The following is an 18,780-nucleotide window of genomic DNA, read 5'->3' on the forward strand; positions in this document are numbered from 1 at the left end:
GTATCTTTTCACATGATTGCCCTTATGTTATCAGGTTTAAGAATCTTCAATTCTTGTATCCTCATCCACACAATGAAAATTCTAATACCTTCTCTGCAGGGCAAGTGTGTAGCCTTCAGATCAGGGACATGATGCCTCGAGTAGGCCTTCCACAGACTAGAAGCTTAACTCTTCCGCTGATCTTTGTAGAAAAACAGTGACTACACTGACAACAAACTAATTTGTACCATAGCAGCCATTAATCACTAACATCAACAAAAAACTGTGCACACACAGTAACTTATAGAATTTCTTCCATTTGATTAAAAAACAGCATTTTTACATATACCAGATAACCTAATTGGCAATTAAACAATTTAAATTGCAATCAGTAGTGGCCTCTTGAACACCATACTAACTATGGGCTCAATCCTCAAAAACAGAATGATACTGTCTACCTGAGTACAGGAGTATTTTGCTTCAGAGAGGAGAATATCCCTATGTCTATCCTTACAGAAGCCTGGATCATTTTTGTGAAGAAGGAGAAAAAAACAAGTGAAATCCCGGCTATTTTCTCCAGAGAAGGCCCCTCACCTTCTTCTTCTTTTTTTAAAAGCAGTGTGAGCAAGGTCAAAACCTGGCTCCGTTGGGCTGCACGGTGGCTCTCATTACTGTGGCTGGCTTCTCTGGCTCCTGGGGAGAACTTGCTCAAGGTCAGCTGAGCCAGCTTCAGAGAAGCCACACCTGGCTGTACCTACGGAACCTGAGCTCTGGGTCATTTGCTTGGCAGAGAGCTGCTCTGGGAAAAGGCAAAACTCAGAGATGCTGGCATGAAAGGTAGATGAGTCATGGGCAAGGAACAAATCTTTCATTATAGGGGACCAGCTTTGGGAAACACAGACATGGAAAAAAAAAAAGAGCTGTTTGGGGAAAACTAATTTGTATTTTTGGTCAAGATCATTTAACCCACAAAAATGGCCTGCAAAGGTTGTTTCTACTCCCAGCAACTTCTTTATTACCTAGCACTTACACTATAAGAGAATAAAAAAATCAATCCCAGGGAAGTTTTGAAGAAGGAAACTTTCTAGGAGAAACTGACCTTATCAGTGACTTAAGTCTGACTCAAATAACAAGAAACTAAAAGACAAAGTGAACGTTGTAACTTATTCTCTGAAATTGCAATCACATGGATAATGCACAGAAATCGGTGTTTGTGTATTCCTTTACAGATGACTCACATATCCATCGTCATATAGGAGGTCTCATATTCTAGGTTGAAAAAACTTAAAAAGTTTAACCAAAAGAACATTACAAGGTCATTTTATACCTTTCTTTCCTATTTTCCTTAAGTAAGGAACCCTGTTTTAAAAAGACACATTTTGTATTCTGACAGCAAAGTAATCTTAAATGCACGTATGGAGAAGTAGTGAAAAACAGTAGTGACAAGATTAGTACATGTCTTCATAAGGCTACTCATCTGTAATGTAAGAGCTCAGAAAAGAATGAAGTTATAATGAACTTTAAATGTAAAAGTCACCAAAAAACAGCTAAAAATATTTGGATGGTAAGACAAAAATGATGCTTTTCACAGCAATCTTTAGAGCACTTTTTAAAATAAATGTTTCCATTTTATTTATGGGAAAACGGATATAAAAACACCTATAATCAACTTGTACACAATGACCTGACTTTATTTGAGAATTCGATACAGGGCCAAGAATTAGTGACACTGCACTATGGAGTCATGTGGTTGAATCCTTTCTAATCTCCCCAATTCGAGATCTAGCTAAATAAGAATATTGACAAATACTGACAAACTCAAGACGGTTATACCTGAGAAGGTAACTGACTGTCTTCACCAGAATTTGTCTGGAAGGGAGAAAGGAGGGTCCTTCACTTCTCATGCTATATGCTATGCTATAACTATGCTATGTCCCTAGCCTTCCTCAAATCTCTACTAGTTTGCTGGTATCCTTAGTTGGCAGGGGGAAACTGAGGCTCAGACAAGTGAAGTCCGTTTGCAGGGTTGGTAAGCAGTGGAGCTGAGGTCACACTCATGTCCACTCAACTTCTCAGGTCTTTCTCGGCCACTAGGGCTGCAAATTTACCTGCCATTAGGAGCCAGCTTGGTGAGCATCAGTAAGCATTCACATCACATGGCTGTGTATGAGAGAGCAGTCATGCTGGGCAACCAAGAGGCCCATTTGCTGGGGACTTCTCCTGCTTTTAGCACATGTCCCAGAAAACTACTCACTTGTAGGCAAATGAGGATGGGTGGGCTCCTAGAATGAGGCGAAGTGGAGAACGCCAGCGCTACTGAAGCATTCTCCATTAAATCCACCTGTGCCCAGGTGCAGTTCTGTGATCTCAGACCTAGGGATGGGAGACGTGGAGTTCCCTCCAGCCAACAGGAGCCCAGGGCTGTCATCGCAGAACTTCTTATATTGGGGATCAGAAGATAAGGTCATATGGTGATGAGTGATGGATATCAGGGTGTATTATTGAGGGGCATTGTTGGTTTTTCTGTAATGCCTCTCTGTCCACGGATTGCAGGATTCTACGTGGCATAGGCTGGTTCTTACCCACCGGCCTAAATTAGGTTCTGAGGTTCCTGGAGAGTGGTAACATCTACCCAACAAAGGTCATGCATAATCCAATAATAATAAACTATACAGTGCATTACATGCTCTACAGGCAATGGCCCATTACATATGGATGCCGGAAAGGAGGCTCGAGGAAGGCTATCAATAAATTCGAAGCATATGGTCACTTGGGAATATGGCGCTGAGGTTAAGACTGTGTTCTCATCAGAGCTGTTCTTTATCACTTATGTCACTGCAGACATCAGTCAACTGGAGAGCTGTCTCCAACTTTCTAACCATTCCCAATGTCCTCATTTGGTGATACTGAACTCTTCTCTGGCAACGGGAGGAACCATCTGGACTTTGACCACTATTTATTCACTTCCTTGGCTCCTTCATGGGAAGATGGGTCTGATTCTAGAGGTGTCCTGGCTCTCCATCAGCTCTGGGGTGTTGTTGACATGTGGCAAAGAACCCTTCCACAGTACCTTCCATGAAGCACACACTGCCCTCTTGGTATGGCCTCCTTTGGGAGGCCATCCTGCAAAGCTCTCCCCAAAACTTCCAGGGAGCTCCTTGCTGGCACTACACTATTTGGCTTGTCAGAAAACACCATTTCATTCTCCAACCACAGACAGTGTACTTCTCATTAAAGTGCAAAGATGTTCATTTTTATACCGTCTTCAAATCCATACACTTCCAAATACCCGATTAATTATTATTGGTAAATATAACATGGCCTTTGAAAAAAAAAAAACCACAACTACTGAGCAAATACATAGAAGACATATCATGGAAACCTTGCAAAAACAAAAGTAATCATGGATACTGTTACTTCAGTCCTAGCAGAGACCCTGAAGACAGGGACTCCTTTTTCTTTTCTTCTTTATTTTTTCTTTTTCTATTTTGCCAGAGAGCAAAATATCTGAAACCTCAGCCTCTCAGCCTCTTTGTCTTAATGTAATAATGTCACACATTTTCAGAGAGAATCAATACCTTCTGCTTAGAATGGGCCAAAATAAAGCAATGTACTTACTTGAAAGAGGACTGAGTGTTTTATAGATAGTAGGCAGGTGTCACAGGCAGTCCTTTCTAGCTTAAGCTACTCTCTGCAGGATGTACTCTGAAAATACAAAAAAAAATTGCTATTGCTTTTTTATTTGACACAAACAGGCAGGCTGCTAAATACACACAGCAACAGAAAACGGTAATTCTTTTAAAATCTGGTGAATAAATTAGAAAAAACAGATAAACATGTAAGTACACAGAAATGTGTTCATTCGTACATACTTCATTTAGAAGCTAAGGGTTTTGCTCACTTCAACTGTGTTTTTTTTTTTAAGGAGACATTTAACCATACATAGCAATTATACATATAAACAGCAGGTGTTGAGAAGTCACATAAAGGTTTACAGGATGTCATCTCACTCCTGAATGGCTGCCCTGCATATCCTAAGTCTGAGTCTACCCAAGGTGTGATAGGGTGTTAACATTTCAAAGGGCCTCAGGGTTCATCTGGTGCGCCACCCCCATTTCAGAACAGGAAACAGGCCCACTCAGCGAAGGTGCTTGGCACAGACCACTCAGCTGGCTGGGACAGAGCTCCTGAGAGCCACAGGAGCACCCTTCCCCTGCAATCATGCTCCCATGCCAGTATTCATTCATTCATTCATTCATTCATTCATTCTCAAGTACTGACTCAGTACTTTCTATGGACCAAGTTCTGTCCTAGGCACTGTGGGTTAAGAGAAAAAGCTCTCAGAGTTTCTGTTCCAGAGAGGGGAGACTAAATCCAGTAAGTACTATCTCAGAATGGTCCTGCTGCAATGGTGGCTGGAGACATGGGCAGGCAGTGAGGGAGCAAGCCGCCAGTCTACTGGGGGAGCACATTCCAGGCAGAAGGGGCAGCGAGGACCCCGAGACACAGAAAGCACAGGAGGGCTGGTGGCACAGCTGCAGGGGATGCACGGGGACACGGAAGTGGCCAAGCCCATGGCAGTGGAAGAGCCAATGGATGGGAAACTGATGATGCACAGAACTCTGGGGAGTATCTACTTAAAAGGTGGGCAGGAAAGGAGGAGATTGGGAAGAAACAGGAGAAAAAGGCAGGAGAAAAACTGGAGGGAGCTGTCTCCCCAGAGGCCAGCAGGTGGGCGAGCTGCAGGGCTCTGGCTGTCAGAACTGAAAGTGAATACTTGCGACACAGGGAGCAGGGGTGGGTGAAGCCAGAGAGAAGTAAAGGCTGCTATATGCCCAGTTGTGAGAAAGGAATGTGCAAGCCTGACTAGGGCAAAACACCGCAGAGTTTGGAGGGTTCCCTGGCTGCAGGCTCTGCATACTGGAAATGCAGTTTCCACCTGGACGTTTCACTGCTGGCAAGATCTAATGCAAACTCATGATCCTTAAAGCTGATCCTCCCACCAAATTTGGCGAGATTTAAGATAGGTCTAAATTCAATTAAACGTATAAGGAAAGCAGAAGGCCTTAATCATAAGTAAGGTTAAATGCTGGCCTTAGAATCCAAGCCCTGGTTTTACAAGCTGGTCTTTAATGAGCATGTACAAAATAAATGACTTAAATAAAGGAGTCAACAGGCATTCAATAGCAAATGATAATTCCTGGCAATGCAAACAGTTCCAAAAGTAATCACTAAACTACTTGGGAGTCCAACAATGATGAGAGTATTTGTGATTCCTTTAAGATAAAACTACTGGATACATTTAAATTACTGGAGACAATGGGACACCTGGGTGGCTCAGTGGTTGAGCATCTGCCTTCAGCTCAGGTCCTGATCCCAGGGTCCTGGGATCGAGTCTTGTATCAGGTTCCCTGTGGAGTGCCTGCTTCTCCCTCTGCCTATGTCTCTGCCTTTCTCTGTCTCTCATGAATAAATAAATAAAAACTTTAAAAACTTATTGGAGATATTAAAAAATCTTTTAAAAGTCCCATGCTATGTAAATCTATTAAAACAAAACTACTTCCATGCAACAATCCACTGTGTATTCTGAAAAGGCTTATTAGCAGGAGGAAAAAAATGATAGTACTATTTACTACATTTATTACAGATAACAAGTTACACCACATAGTGAAACTGAAGGTCAATATAAGACACGGAACACATTTGTGGCCCACACCAACTCGTAGTAGACATTAGCAGTAGTGGATGCGGTGTAAGATGAGTGGCAGTTAGAGAGTTCTGGATTGGAGACTGGGTGCTACTCTCTCTCTTCTGAAGCTCTCCCTCCCTCCCTTTTCTTAAGAACTGGTTACCCCTCCTTGGTATCACTAAATGCCTCTGTTCTCCTTGTGCCCCGTATTATTATTATTTCACTCTCTTTTCTCTTCAAAAGGGCCACTTCTTACAGAGAAGGCTGTGCCATCTTTCTCTCACTCAGGCTTAGCACAGAACCTAGCACATGGTAGGTGCACATAACTACAGGATAAAATAACAGAAAAAAAAAAGAAAAGAAAAGAAATACACTTAGATAAAAGACCCAATGTCTCTTCAAATATTTTTCCAACCCAGGCATATTTTGGAGGGTCATTCCTGAGATAGTAATCAATTGCTAATGACAGATGTCCCTCAGTTCCTTTGGTATCATAGATGCCCAAGTATCCAGCCAGAAGCCACCTACACGTATTATACTGCAACCTTTACATCCAAGAGCATGTAGTGCACAATGCTCCTTCTTTTCTACAATTATTTTCAGGCTATGTTCAGCCCAGTTCCTTTGTGGTGCATCATATTCTACATGGAATGACTTTTTATTTTTAAACTGATGACCATCTTTCCTGCTGTGATTATGAGCCCCCAAGAGAAAAAATTACAAAGTATCACTTAATGTTTTAATTTAAAAAATTATACATTTTATATTTTAGTTCACGCTAACGGACCTAATTTTGATTGGTTAGGAATGCCATTCCCTCATCGGTAAAGAGCTACAGAATTACAAGGGGGGAGAGAACAAAATTTTAAAGTGTCTCAGAAATTTATTTTTACTGTCTTATCTCTGAAACACATAAAGATTTCCCTGAATGTCGTTAAAAGAGAGAGAGTGCGCTGTAATTCATCTGAGGATAAAAGTACAGATTCTGTTTCTTTGCAAAAAGATAAATAACATTTTATTTAGCACTATCTGAAAAATGCCCATTTAGTAGATGTTGAAAGGCCCTTTGGGCTATCATAGCACATTACACAATATCCACACAGATTTATATTTACATCACATTTTTAAGGAGTTCCTTCTAGACGCAGCAAGTCTTTTAGGATCCAGCCCTTGAAAGTCAACGTCACTTAGAAGTATTTCCCGCAGCTTCCTATGACACACAGCCTAATGGAGCTGTGCTCACAAAAGGTGGTTTACAATGTTTACAGAGGAGGAGAGCACCAATTTACTCTTAAGGCAGCCCTACTTGGAAATTCTGTAAGACCAAGGCAATTTAGGAAGTATTTCAGGAGATTCAGAGGAGGAGAGGGAGAGACAGCCATGGGAATGCATCAATTCCTTCCTCCCCCAACGAGCCGCCAAGCCTGAGTGTCAGGTGCAGGTTATTTTCCAAGCCTGGAGGCAGGAATCGTTGTCAGGGGCAGAAAGGACGGCTGAAGAGGGAGAGCGGGGTCGGGGGGCATGGGGAGAGAGATGGGGGGGCATGGAGAGCAAGATCACCGGAACAAGTGGTGCCTCCTCTGCCTGGGCAGCGCAACCTTCTGAAGTCTGAAGCAGGTGCGGCTGTGTCAGCTGGGGGGGGGGGGGGGGGCAAACAGGAAGGAAGTGCTCTCAGGAGAGGGACCCTTCTCACATTCAACCCATCACACGTGCTACCTTAAAACCAAACTGCTGCAGACTGCCCAGAGTCATAGAGACCCTGCATCACAGTGAGCAACTAGCAAACTTTGTTATTACAGATGAGGCTCTATCATGATAAATGGCAGCCTTTCACAGTATTCCTTATTTTTCTTAAAACCGTGACTTGAGAAACATATTACATTGGATGGCTTATTACACCCTAGGACAGGCCAGGGAGGGGGACTCTGAGTTGGGGTCGGGGACTCTGAGTTGGGGTGGGGGACTCTGAGTTGGGGTGGGGGAGCGAAGCACAGTTGGTATTCTTAAGTTTTCCTCTGCTAAAGAATATACGGAAGCCCTTCAGCCAGCTTGTAGCTCCAAATCAAAGCAGTGATTTTAACAAACCAGTTAAATGGCAAGTTTTGGCTTCTCAGGAGCAGGGAAATAATTCCTGACAGCCTCAGAGAGCAGCAGGGCTCTCCACTGATAGCAGACGCATGGTGGCAGCCAGCCAGCCGTGTGACTGGTGAGTCAATACACAAGTTTCTGTGGTCTCCACAGTCTGACACGGTAAGGATATCAATTTTTAAGTTTGAGGACAAAATGACACCAAGGGGTTCTCCTGGTATAAAACCACCCTATGGCGAAGGTACACTGAGAAACAGAAACTCACAATGCGCTTGTCTGGGTTTCTTTCAGCTCAGCCTTGGCCATTTAGATGTTTCCCCCCGCCCCCACCCCAGAACATACCATCTTTATTACAGAATTTAAGATTACTTATGGTTTGATCTGGAAAATAATCCAGGCCATCGTTAACGGAAATTTTTAAATGCTGTCAGACCTCAGTCAAAGTGCGAAGAACCCCACCTTTCCGCGATTTCATTTCAACTCCGAAAGCACCGTCCCTGTAAAACAAAGCCCCGAGTGACAAATTCTCTCTTTGTAACGGCTGAATACACACCTAGGCATATTTTTTGCAGAATGGGATATGCTAATATTCTCCATGTTCAAAAGGCTTAATGAAAACTACAAAAGGTGAAACAAAGGAAATCGTCCAAAATGAAGGCTGCACACATCTGTGAAGAAACAATAGCACATCACTTCTGCTAAGAGCCTGCGCCGACACCAGGAGAATCGCTGCCCTGTCCTAATTAAAGTGTGTCTCCCCGAACTCTCCTTGATTGCTCATTATTCATGAGAGTCCGGACTCCATGCAAACAAAGTCAACCGGCTGCTGAAACGCACCTCCAAAGACACATAAATTGATGCAACATCGGACTTTCCAAAACAGAGGAGAACCAATAAGCATCATTCCCCACTACATGCACTCTTGAATCCAGGTAAAAACAATATTCCTTCATGACCAGGGCAGCTGTTTAGCAGCCGAGCCTTCTCCAGGGGAATATATTATAGTCCGGGGACGCTGGAGTACGCGTGATATTAGCAAAAGCGAGATGAAATTAAACAGATGACATGATGAACACGCTTCATTTCATGCATGGCCCTGTTTTTCCTGCGAGAGAAAGCCTCAAAGTAGTTACCATGAACTGAAACTTCTTCCCTGTCCCCGGCAGCCGGCAGCCGGTGCCCCCGATGCGCTACAACAAAGGCAGACCCCTTCTCCCGGTGCCCGGCTCCTTCTTTCCCGTTACCGGCTAAGCACCTCCACCGTTGCAAGAACACCGAAGAGTATCTCTGTATCTATGTCTCCAATGCAGCATAAAGAGTGCTGTGCAAACCTATCAAACTGGCGAGCAGCAGTGCTAGCAACCAATGAGGAGAGGCTCATGCAGAATCCAGCACATGCTCTCTGAGGCGCAGGCTGTCACCAGCGCTTAGCAGGCTGCTAATCTAATTATAGCTAGTTTGCTAGCACAGAGCTCTTGGAGCGAAGCACAGGAGCAAATTAAATTTTAATAAATTAAACCCCACAGACAAAAATCACCTTGATTTCCTGTCGTTTTGGAGATTAATGCATCACCTTATGAACTATAACTGATGTTTAAAAGTGCATTCTTGTTTTCTCTCCAATGTAGAGAAACAAAGAGTGGTTACATCAATGTACAGTACTACCAGCTTACTTAAACTTAACAGATGCCAGCACTGAGAAATAATAAAATCGATACTAGCCGGATATTAAAATCTCAGTGCTGTAAGACTATGAGCCTCACTTTATTTACCCTGGTTAGCAATTTGCCACTCATTTGTCCTAGAGTGCTAATTAATCAATCAAGATCACTGGAAATACTGCGCACATTTCCATCCATAGTGGAACAGGGCTAATGAAGGGGTCAAAAGTCATAATCTTGACTATGGCGATAATTCCAAGCTACAAGAGATGGAAAAAGGGTATCAGAGGTTATTATAAAAGCAAAAATTAAATAAATTTGCCCAACTCACAATGTAATGGTAAAATTAGTTCTAGAAGCCAATTCCTGTGAGAGGTGTTTTGATGCACAGGCAAAAGGCACGCATCTAACCGTCAGACTGGCTGGGGTTAAGTTCTGGATCAGCTATTTCCTACCTTTGTGACTCAGCAAGTGACTGGATTTCTCTGTGTCTCCGAGGCAATAATGGGAGACACCTTGCAGGATTATGGTCAATGATCTATTAGCACTTAGCACGGGGCCTGGCACACAGTGAGTTCCAATCAAGCAATTATTAATAGCAGCAATCTTCTTGCTACGTCGTATTGTCTACCTTCTTTTCCAGAACCACACTACTTTAAAAAATTATCTAAATACTTCTCCACTGTTGGGTTTTGTCAGAAACATCATTTAGAATTAATAGGGACAAACTAATGGCAGACTTGAATAATCACAGAGAATCATTACTGGTATTCACTCTAGTAACAAAAATAATTATACCCCCTTTTTGTCTATGTAATTCCTACAGTTTCACTTGACTCTACGTAAACCAATCTTAAAAGGTATTTTCAGGAAATTATAGGCATATAATAGTATTTCATTAATGATTTGCAATATCGATTATGATATACATTTTTAAAATGTTTTCTATTGAATACATTGGGGAAAGTTGATAATGAGAAGTTTGATAAAATTCAAAATGAAATTTGATATTGAATAAATTGGGGAAAGTTGATAATGAGAAGTTTGATAAAATTCAAAATGACAGATTTAAGAGAAGTCAGCTAGTCAATTTTTCATCCCTATAGCCTGTTTATATATTTGTTCTCCCTAAGAGTCATTTCTCTCTTCTTGGTATGTTTTACAAAATTAACAATCCTGGGGTGATATTAATCAGATCTGTTAATATATTAAGCTTTCCTTCAGTAATTCCCAGAAATTGGTATGTTTTACCAGTCAAGTTCTAATCCAATGATACTATGCAAACCTCTCATTTCTGTAGTTTTGTTTTGCTCTGATTTTCATTTGAAAACCTTCATAGAAAGCGGACGTTCTCAAAAGGCATTATGATTTGCTCCGAGGAACCAAATATCCCCAGAGATTAATCAGTAGCCATGGAAAAGGAATCATGCCTAAGGATCATTTTTCATCCTCTAGTCTTTGTGTCCCACAACCTGTTTGGGAAATAAGCTACAGAAAGGGAAGGCATGGCCCATAAACTTCAACCGAGAGCACAGAAACTCAGGATGCATAAGCTCAAGAGTGGAGAAGTATGGAGAAATGTGCACAGAGACAAAAACTCTGGGAAAATATGATGGAGACGAGCCCGCTAAAAAGAATGATTGCTGGGTGCGCTACCCGGAAGCATCGACCATTGAATTATCAAAGTGCAATCAGTATCATCAGGAGCTAAATCTCCAAGAGGAATTGGCTTCAGTGATTTGGCCTAAGGCACAGCTCCCCAGAGGCTGCCAGGATACAGACTAGTAACACTTCCAGGCATTTATCTAGGAAACATCGAACAGCTCTGCCTTCCCCTTCATTTAACAGGCTGCAAGCTCAAAAAAGGCACTTTAAAAGCCGTTTGATTAATTTCTCTCATGCCTGTTTTGTATAAGAATTAAACAGACCCTTTCAAAGAAATGGAAGCCACCATCCTTTCTTTGGTCTTATCTTTCAACATGTTTGGAACTAATATTTGTTTGAAACCGAGTAACAGTTAATTGGTAATCTGTCACTCTGCGAGGTGAGCCTACATATTCTTTTGACCTCAGGAAGGAGCACTTTTTGTCTTTGACCTGTTGTCAACTCATCCTTGATTCTGAAAAAACATTCATTCCCTCAATGAACACTTTGTGGCACCTACTGTGTGCAAAGACATTGCTGGACATTGAGAATAGTGCAGGGAGAGAGCCAGAGTGTTCTGATTCCCAATGGAGCTTCCAAGCTAATGAGGTACATAAACATTAAGTGATTCATTAACAAATAAGTAATTACGATGGGGTAGACTGCTGTGAAGTGGGGGTGGACTGCCTGGTCCGTGGCTGAAGGTTTCTGGCTGGAGCATGGGTGAGGGCCAAGAGTGTGTGAAGGTCCTGGAGAGGCTGTTGGGGCCCGAGGACAAAGCAAGGACACGCAGACACAGCTGCAAACAGCATACACCAAAGGGGAAGGGATTTTGGTCCAACCCCTCTGAAACTCTGACTGCTGATTCCTCTTCAGTTCTTTCCAAAATTAACAGGTTCCCACTATCTTCCAAGTCAAAACCTTCACATACCCTTCCTTGTACAAAGAACAAAAACGTGTGCATTTCACATTTGCTACACTGGGCAAGGAAGACAGTCACTCACCAGAGACACCGTTTACCTCTGGGAATGGATTTCCTCAAGTTCTGCGTTGACTCTCTAAGCTTCGAGAACAAGGAGAGGAGGAGAAAGCCTATGTGTCAAGAATTTCCATGTAGAGTTTTGTCAAAGTTTTCTTTCCTTGGTACAGAAACCAGGGTTCACATACTAAAAATTATTCCCTTTAAGCCTATGGCTTCTAGATCACTTTAGACTGATCCAGAAGTGTCTCAGTTTTGGTTGGTTGTCAAACTCCCAACTTGCTGAAAAGGGATCCAGGAGGGCTGTTTCTGCTCTGAAGAACAGGATCAGTGTGTAGGGTGGGCTGCTCAAAAGCTGGACCTCCAGGACCTATGATCCTTCTATTTGGGGAGCCCCAGCCCAGCTCTATTCCCCACCACACTGCCAGGGGAAAGAGCAAGGACCAGCAGTCGAGCCAGTCCAGGATGTGCCATGGATCCCAACTCTTGTAGAGTATGGGTTAGCAAGTGTCAGAACAGCCAGCCTGGGATGGTGTGGCCCTGACCAGCAGTATTTCCATTATGGGATTTCAAGCCACCAACTGACATGAAGTGAAGTCACTGTACATGGAATTGGGCAGAGATGCTAACAATCAGCTCCCCTCAGATCATGCAAGGGGTGGCTTTAGCATACCACCTACTCCCAACTCCAAGGAAAAGAAACGCATGCCCAGGTTGTGAGAGTCTCTTCTGGCTACAAGGGGTAGGCCAACTGGTGGAACAGCATAGGAGTAGGTAGGAGGTATAGTGCTCCTTCTTTCTCTGTTCATAACACCTAAACCCTGGCTCTTCATCCATTCCTTCCCTCCTTTCTCTTCCTCCCTCCTTCTTTCTCCTTCTTTCTTTTCTTTTCTTTCTTTCTTTCTTTCTTTCTTTCTTTCTTTCTTTCTTTCTTCTTTCTTTCTTTTTTTCTTCTTCTTTCTTTCTTTCTTTCTTTCTTTCTTTCTTTCTTTCTTTCTTTCTTTCTTTCCTTCCTTCCTTCCTTCCTTCCTTCCTTCCTCAGAATGCAGCATACAGGGTGTTTAATGCAGGTGTAAAGGTGGCAGGTTGGGAAAGACAAAATAGGGTTGCTGGAAGTTACCCCAGCTGCTTCCAAGGCCACTTTTAGCTCTCAGGCCCCTCTTCATTCAGACACTTACCATGCTGCCCTGTTTACCATGAAGTGACCCCCCCCTGTGTGAATAGGACCTCAAAAGTTCCTTTACACATCAGTGCAGGACACCGTTCTTGGGGCCTCCTGGGAAGCTGTCTGCTGAAAAAGATAATTATGTGTGGATGATCATCTTGCCAGGCCTCATAGAGCAGACTGCATGAGTCTTCTAAGGAGGCAGGGGCTCGGTTTACAATTCAGTTGTGTCTTGTAGTGTCTTCTCAAAGCCTTGTCTATGCCATCGCCTTTTTCTTTTTCTTTTAATGATTCATATTTTATAGTATCGAGGAGGAGAGACAGAAGGATAGGAACAATGAGACAGCTGAGGAGTTATGAATTTGAGGGGTGGCTGGCTCGGGAGAGACTGTCACAGAGGCTTGCTCTGAATGGCCAGCAGCTGCTAGCACAGTGAAGATCCAGCGCACCCTGAACACCTTGGTTGAGGGATTTCACAGGACCCACAGGTATGTTTCTGGACAGCACAAGTCAGGGGTCCTTGACCACAGTGTTTGGACAGGTTATTTCCCAGGGGTCCCCTTTCCCCATTTCCTCAGGCCACTTTCCTGCTGTAGCCCCCTATGATAAACCTATGAAACCCTAGAGGCTCTCAGCCTCTCTTACAGTTTGCCACCCTATTCAATCTATGGACCACTGAGGTTAGGACTTTGGATTTTAAAATGGCTTAATCATATGTCAATATTGCACTGGGATTAGCCCCATTATGCCTATTTAACCAGGAATGTACCTGGCTTCTTAGGCCTAGAAGGCAAGAAATCACTTGATAAAAGAAGCAAACAAAGAATTTCTTAGGTATGGGACTGTCAAAAGTCTATAGAGACAAAATTCGTATCTATGTCCCATACCCTCTGTATCCTTCTCTAACACCTAGCACCCTGACCAAAAAGTACCAAGTGCCTACAAACTTAGCCGACTGCATCAGTCTGCTCAGCCCCCATACTCCTCAAGTCTTAAAACTAACCAGCCAGTCCCTCATCCTCCTATAGGAAAACACAAAGCTGGACTCCTGTTCCCACTTAGTTAACTTTGCAGAAGAAGTACACAAGACTCCTGCCCTGGAGGTGAGCTCTCCAACTTTTTAAAAGAATGGTAACCTCAACATTCAGCATAAGGTGGCTCAGATTAAGGACCCACAGAGGGACTTCTGTGCAGGTCGATAGGGTTAAGGAGAGAGCTAGGATAGTGCAAAAGGGACTCCCCTTCCCCCCAAACCCGAGAAACTAAATGATTAGGGTAACATAAGGAAGTTTTGAAATTCTGATGCAAAAAGCACAGTTACATGAACATAGCTTAAGAAAATTTTCATTAAAAGTGTTTTATATCTCAGGATTCTAACTCACAAACAATATTCTTAGGAAAGCATCATTGTGAGTCACCTGTTTTCTAGAGCAGCCCAGTTTTACCCAAATGATTGTTTCTTAATTATAAAGTCAAATAGTCAATTAGAGGGAATTTTAAAAGTCTCTCATTGCACACAACTTTAAGCACTGCATAATAAAAGAACTTCTATATTCTCCAGAAATCAAAACTCCTTTTTTTCATTTATTTTTTTTCCTTTCTTTCATTTATACTTACATACATCTACAAGTCAAACATGGGTTTATTCAGCTGATGAGATAAAATGTACAAGGACATTTCTATACATGGCTAAGTACATATTGGTATCAGAACCCACATGTCCAAATGGCATTGGACAACAGAGAGCCCTGCATGAATGGGCATTCAGGAATTAAAAATTAACATCACTAAGAAACTCTTGGGGCACATGGGTGGCTCAGTGGTTGAGCATCTGCCTTTGGCTCAGGTCTTGATCCCAGGGTCCTGGGATCGAGTCCCCATATCGGGCTCCAAACAGGGAGCCTGCTTCTCCCTCTGCCTATGTCTCTGCCTCTCTCTTTCATGAATAAATAAATAAAATATTTAAAAAAAGGAACTTTCTTTAACAACAACAAAGTGGTGGATTAAGACATCAGCGATTTAAACCTTAACAGGAATGATTTTAAGTAACCAATAACACTAATCCTCGGCATTCTGACTTGCAGCTTTTAAGACATGGAAGTTAAGAACAAAGAAGAGAGGGTTATTTCAGAATCTAAAACACTATGGCAACATTGCTTCAGTAGTTCAAGAAATGTATACTAAGCCCCTATTATGTGATCATGGATTGAGAATATATCCTCTCCTTCGATAGAATTTACAGGTGAGAGAGGCAGTAGGCACCTGCGAGTTTTGCTTCCTGGGGGGTGGGGAGGGTGGGGTGTGGAATTCAGGAAGGAGAGCCACAACCTAGGACTTGCTCAGGGACTCCAGACTCATTTTGTTTCTATTTTGTTCCTTTTCTCATGAAAACTATGTTTGTTCTTATACTCAAAAAATTAGTTACCCCATGGGTGTAATAATTAAATATCACTAATCTTATATATCATATATTATATATAATGATAAATAATATAAATATAGCACACATAACATACACGTTATATAAATGATCTTTTTATAATATACTAAGCTATGAATTAATTTTAGTAATTATCCTGAGCTTATTACCTTCCCTTCTGTTCTCAAAGCATACCATGTTTTATGGACCTTGACAGGCATCTTCTAAGATGTGAAAGTGTTTACCTTATCAATAATCTCTGTTCTACTGGAAAGGCTCCGGATTGGACTCTTTCTCTACTGACCATGGATAATTCCTATAACTTTAAATTCCAATAAATGGATTAACATACTAAATTGTAGCTTTGTCTTCTAAGTGGAATGCATAAACATTTCAGATTTCAGTTAAATGACATTTCCTATAATTATAAATAGTTCTGTAGAGCATCAGCACCAGTGCTTGAGTGTATCTCTACAATTATTGTCCAAAATCAAGGCGTATCCTCTTGCATGAGTAATGCATGCTGCTATTTTAAGCAAAAGCTTCATGGAAGAACTTCAACTATGCATGGTATGAATGCTCATAATTATGTTTTAATGTACTAACTTTGAAAGATTACTTTCATCCAAATAAATACGAAACTACAAAACATAATTTGTTATGAAATTCATCTGGGGTCTTTCTGAAACTTTCGAAATCAGTAGAAGCCAAAGGACACCATATCAAAATTTTGGACGTTATAACCTCCTGAATGATGCTCTTTGGGAGAAATTATGTTGCTAGAACATCATCATGTACTTCTCACCTCCTATCCCATTATGTTCTATCCCAATCTAGCTACCTTCCAGCTGGTAACCTCGGGTAAATTACTGAACTTTTCCATGCTTGAATTTTCTCATCAGTAACATGAGGATGATGAAATTATGTGGATTAAATGAGTTAATATATACAGAAAGCATTTAGAGAGTACCTAGCATTTTGTAAACATTATCTAAGTTCTCCACACTTGGCTGACTGCAAAATTAAACATCCAGGCTAGATGGCATTAATAGTATTAGAAAAACAGACCCTCTCCTAGAAAAAGAAGTGTATAATATTAATATATAATCATCATGCCCTGAGCACAACCCACATGGGAAATGTTACACTGTTAAGAGGTTGTTAATAACATCTAGAAATTCTGGGACTTAAATAAACATGGCTTTTTTTTGGGGGGGAGGTGCAATTTGGGAAAACATATTGAAAACTTTACAAATGTATACACCTTTACCCATAGCCATCCACTATGGGAAAATCATTCAAGGAATATGAGCAAAAATAAATTAGAAATAATTGAGGATATATACAAAAAATACCAAAAATTATGGTATTTGTCATATCATAGTATCCCTTATAGAGCAAAAAAAAAAGAAAGAGAGAAAATCAAATTCAACAACAGCCAATGGGTTACATAAATTATGGTGTATAAATAAGATGAATGGAGCATTATACAGTTATTCAAAAGTGATATTTTAGAAGGGTATTTATTAAATGAGACTATCAGCTAAATATTAAGTGAGAGTCCTAAATCAACATATATTATGATTCCATTTTTGTTAAAATTACCTCTCTGTGTATGTACACATATATGTCTGAATACATACAGAGGAAAAGTCTAGGAGCAAATACCACAATGTGAATCGTTTTTATCTCTGCATGGTTGGCTTGTCTGAATTTTTAAACTTTTCTACTGTGCTATTACTAACATGGAACATAAATTATTTATTTAAACTTTGTGTTTTTCCCCACTCCCACCCAAGGAAAAGAAAAACCTGAGGTGGCAAGTTTTTAATGAGTATAGCCCTCCAATATCTCAGGCTTGGAGATTCTTGCTGCCCCATGTCCTGGTCAACAGATCTAGCCTACAGCCAGTCTTCATGGTGCAATTTAGCTTTGCTCACCAGCAGGTAAGTAACTGGCTAGTAAGTAGCAGCCCCAGCAAAAAAGGATTTTGATGAGCTAACTGCTCCCAGCCATAAGTCAAACCATTAAAGTGGGAATCAAAAGTTCAGACTGGACTGTCAGTCACTTTGCTGATTAGACATCAGAGCAAGCCTCTGCTGGCCCCGGTGTAAGCCCTCATTGCCAAGTGCAGCTCAACTATTCCTTGCCTTAGTTATTTGGATAATTCTCTCCTTTTACCTAAAAGCATCTTACACACTTGGAAGACATGGCCAAGTTCAAATGCCTGGAAAGAAGCCAGTAAGTTTAAGTGATGAAGGAAATGGAAAATAATTTCTCTGGATATCAAGTTAGGAACATTATCATGCTTCAAGATTGACTGTGGACCATGGCAGGTTTCTGAAGCCTCATGGATTGTTACTACAGTAGGAAGTGAGTTTAAAATACAGTAAAGCAAAACAATCACCTTTCAGTATCTGCCTCTACAGACTTTTTTTACATTCACAGTTGAAAAAAATCTTGTGAACCCTGGCTCAGTATCATTAATAGATAATGGTTCGAAGGTTTTGTCAGAAAGGTGTTTCCATTTATATGTGTATATTTTAAAGGTAATTTTATTATATCTAGGGACCAATTTTTACGTGCCACAATAGAAATTAGTGTGCAAGTGGGAATTACTTAAAAGAAATTTGCTTTGAAGTAACCTGAGCTCTACTCCATCTATAGTGTTAGGTATGTAATTACCTGTAAAGCCAAGACTTTTTTTTCCTACTGAAAATAATCACTCTCCCCACCCCATCCCACCCAGTTTCTTTTTTGAATGTTAAGTTTTTCATACCAGGTGACTCATTTCTGTATCTGGATTCCCTATATTTCTCCTGTTCCTATTTCCACATGTAAACATTCTTTTTCATGGTTTCTTTTAGAGCAAAGAAACAATTTTGCATTATGTAAACCTGTTATAGGCAATGACAATAATTATGGGACCTTCATTTAACTAGTGTTCTTTTGGAGCATTTACTGCTCAGTGATTTTATTTTACTTATTTTTTAAATTTATTTATTCCTGAGAGAGACAGAGAGAGGGGCAGAGACATACACAGAGAGAGAAGCAGGCTCGCTTTGGAGACCCCAATGCAGAACCCCATCCCAGGACACCAGGAACATGCCACCCTGGTGTCCCCTGCTCAGTGATTTAAGGGGAGAAATAATGTGT

At 41.3% G+C, this 18,780-nt stretch overlaps 1 protein-coding gene across 8 annotated transcripts in view; it reads right to left on the reverse strand.

Moving 5' to 3' along the window:
* The window catches only part of FAM110B (family with sequence similarity 110 member B), a 224,030-nt gene that overhangs the window by 60,581 nt on the left and 144,669 nt on the right, over positions 1-18,780 (reverse strand). For 4 of the 8 annotated variants that reach the window (XR_011996651.1, XR_011996652.1, XR_011996650.1 and 1 more), the window contains exon 3: positions 3,598-3,684. The exons of 1 other annotated variant lie outside the window; for it this stretch is intronic. The gene's annotated coding sequence lies outside the window, so the exon portion shown is untranslated. Of the gene's footprint in view, positions 1-3,597; positions 3,685-8,309; positions 9,094-18,780 lie in introns of those variants that run through there. 3 more of the 8 variants (XR_011996653.1, XR_003236953.2, XM_072734698.1) reach the window with 3 other exon arrangements.

Source organism: Vulpes vulpes, chromosome 13 (genome assembly GCF_048418805.1).
Source record: "Vulpes vulpes isolate BD-2025 chromosome 13, VulVul3, whole genome shotgun sequence".
Taxonomy (NCBI): domain Eukaryota; kingdom Metazoa; phylum Chordata; class Mammalia; order Carnivora; family Canidae; genus Vulpes; species Vulpes vulpes.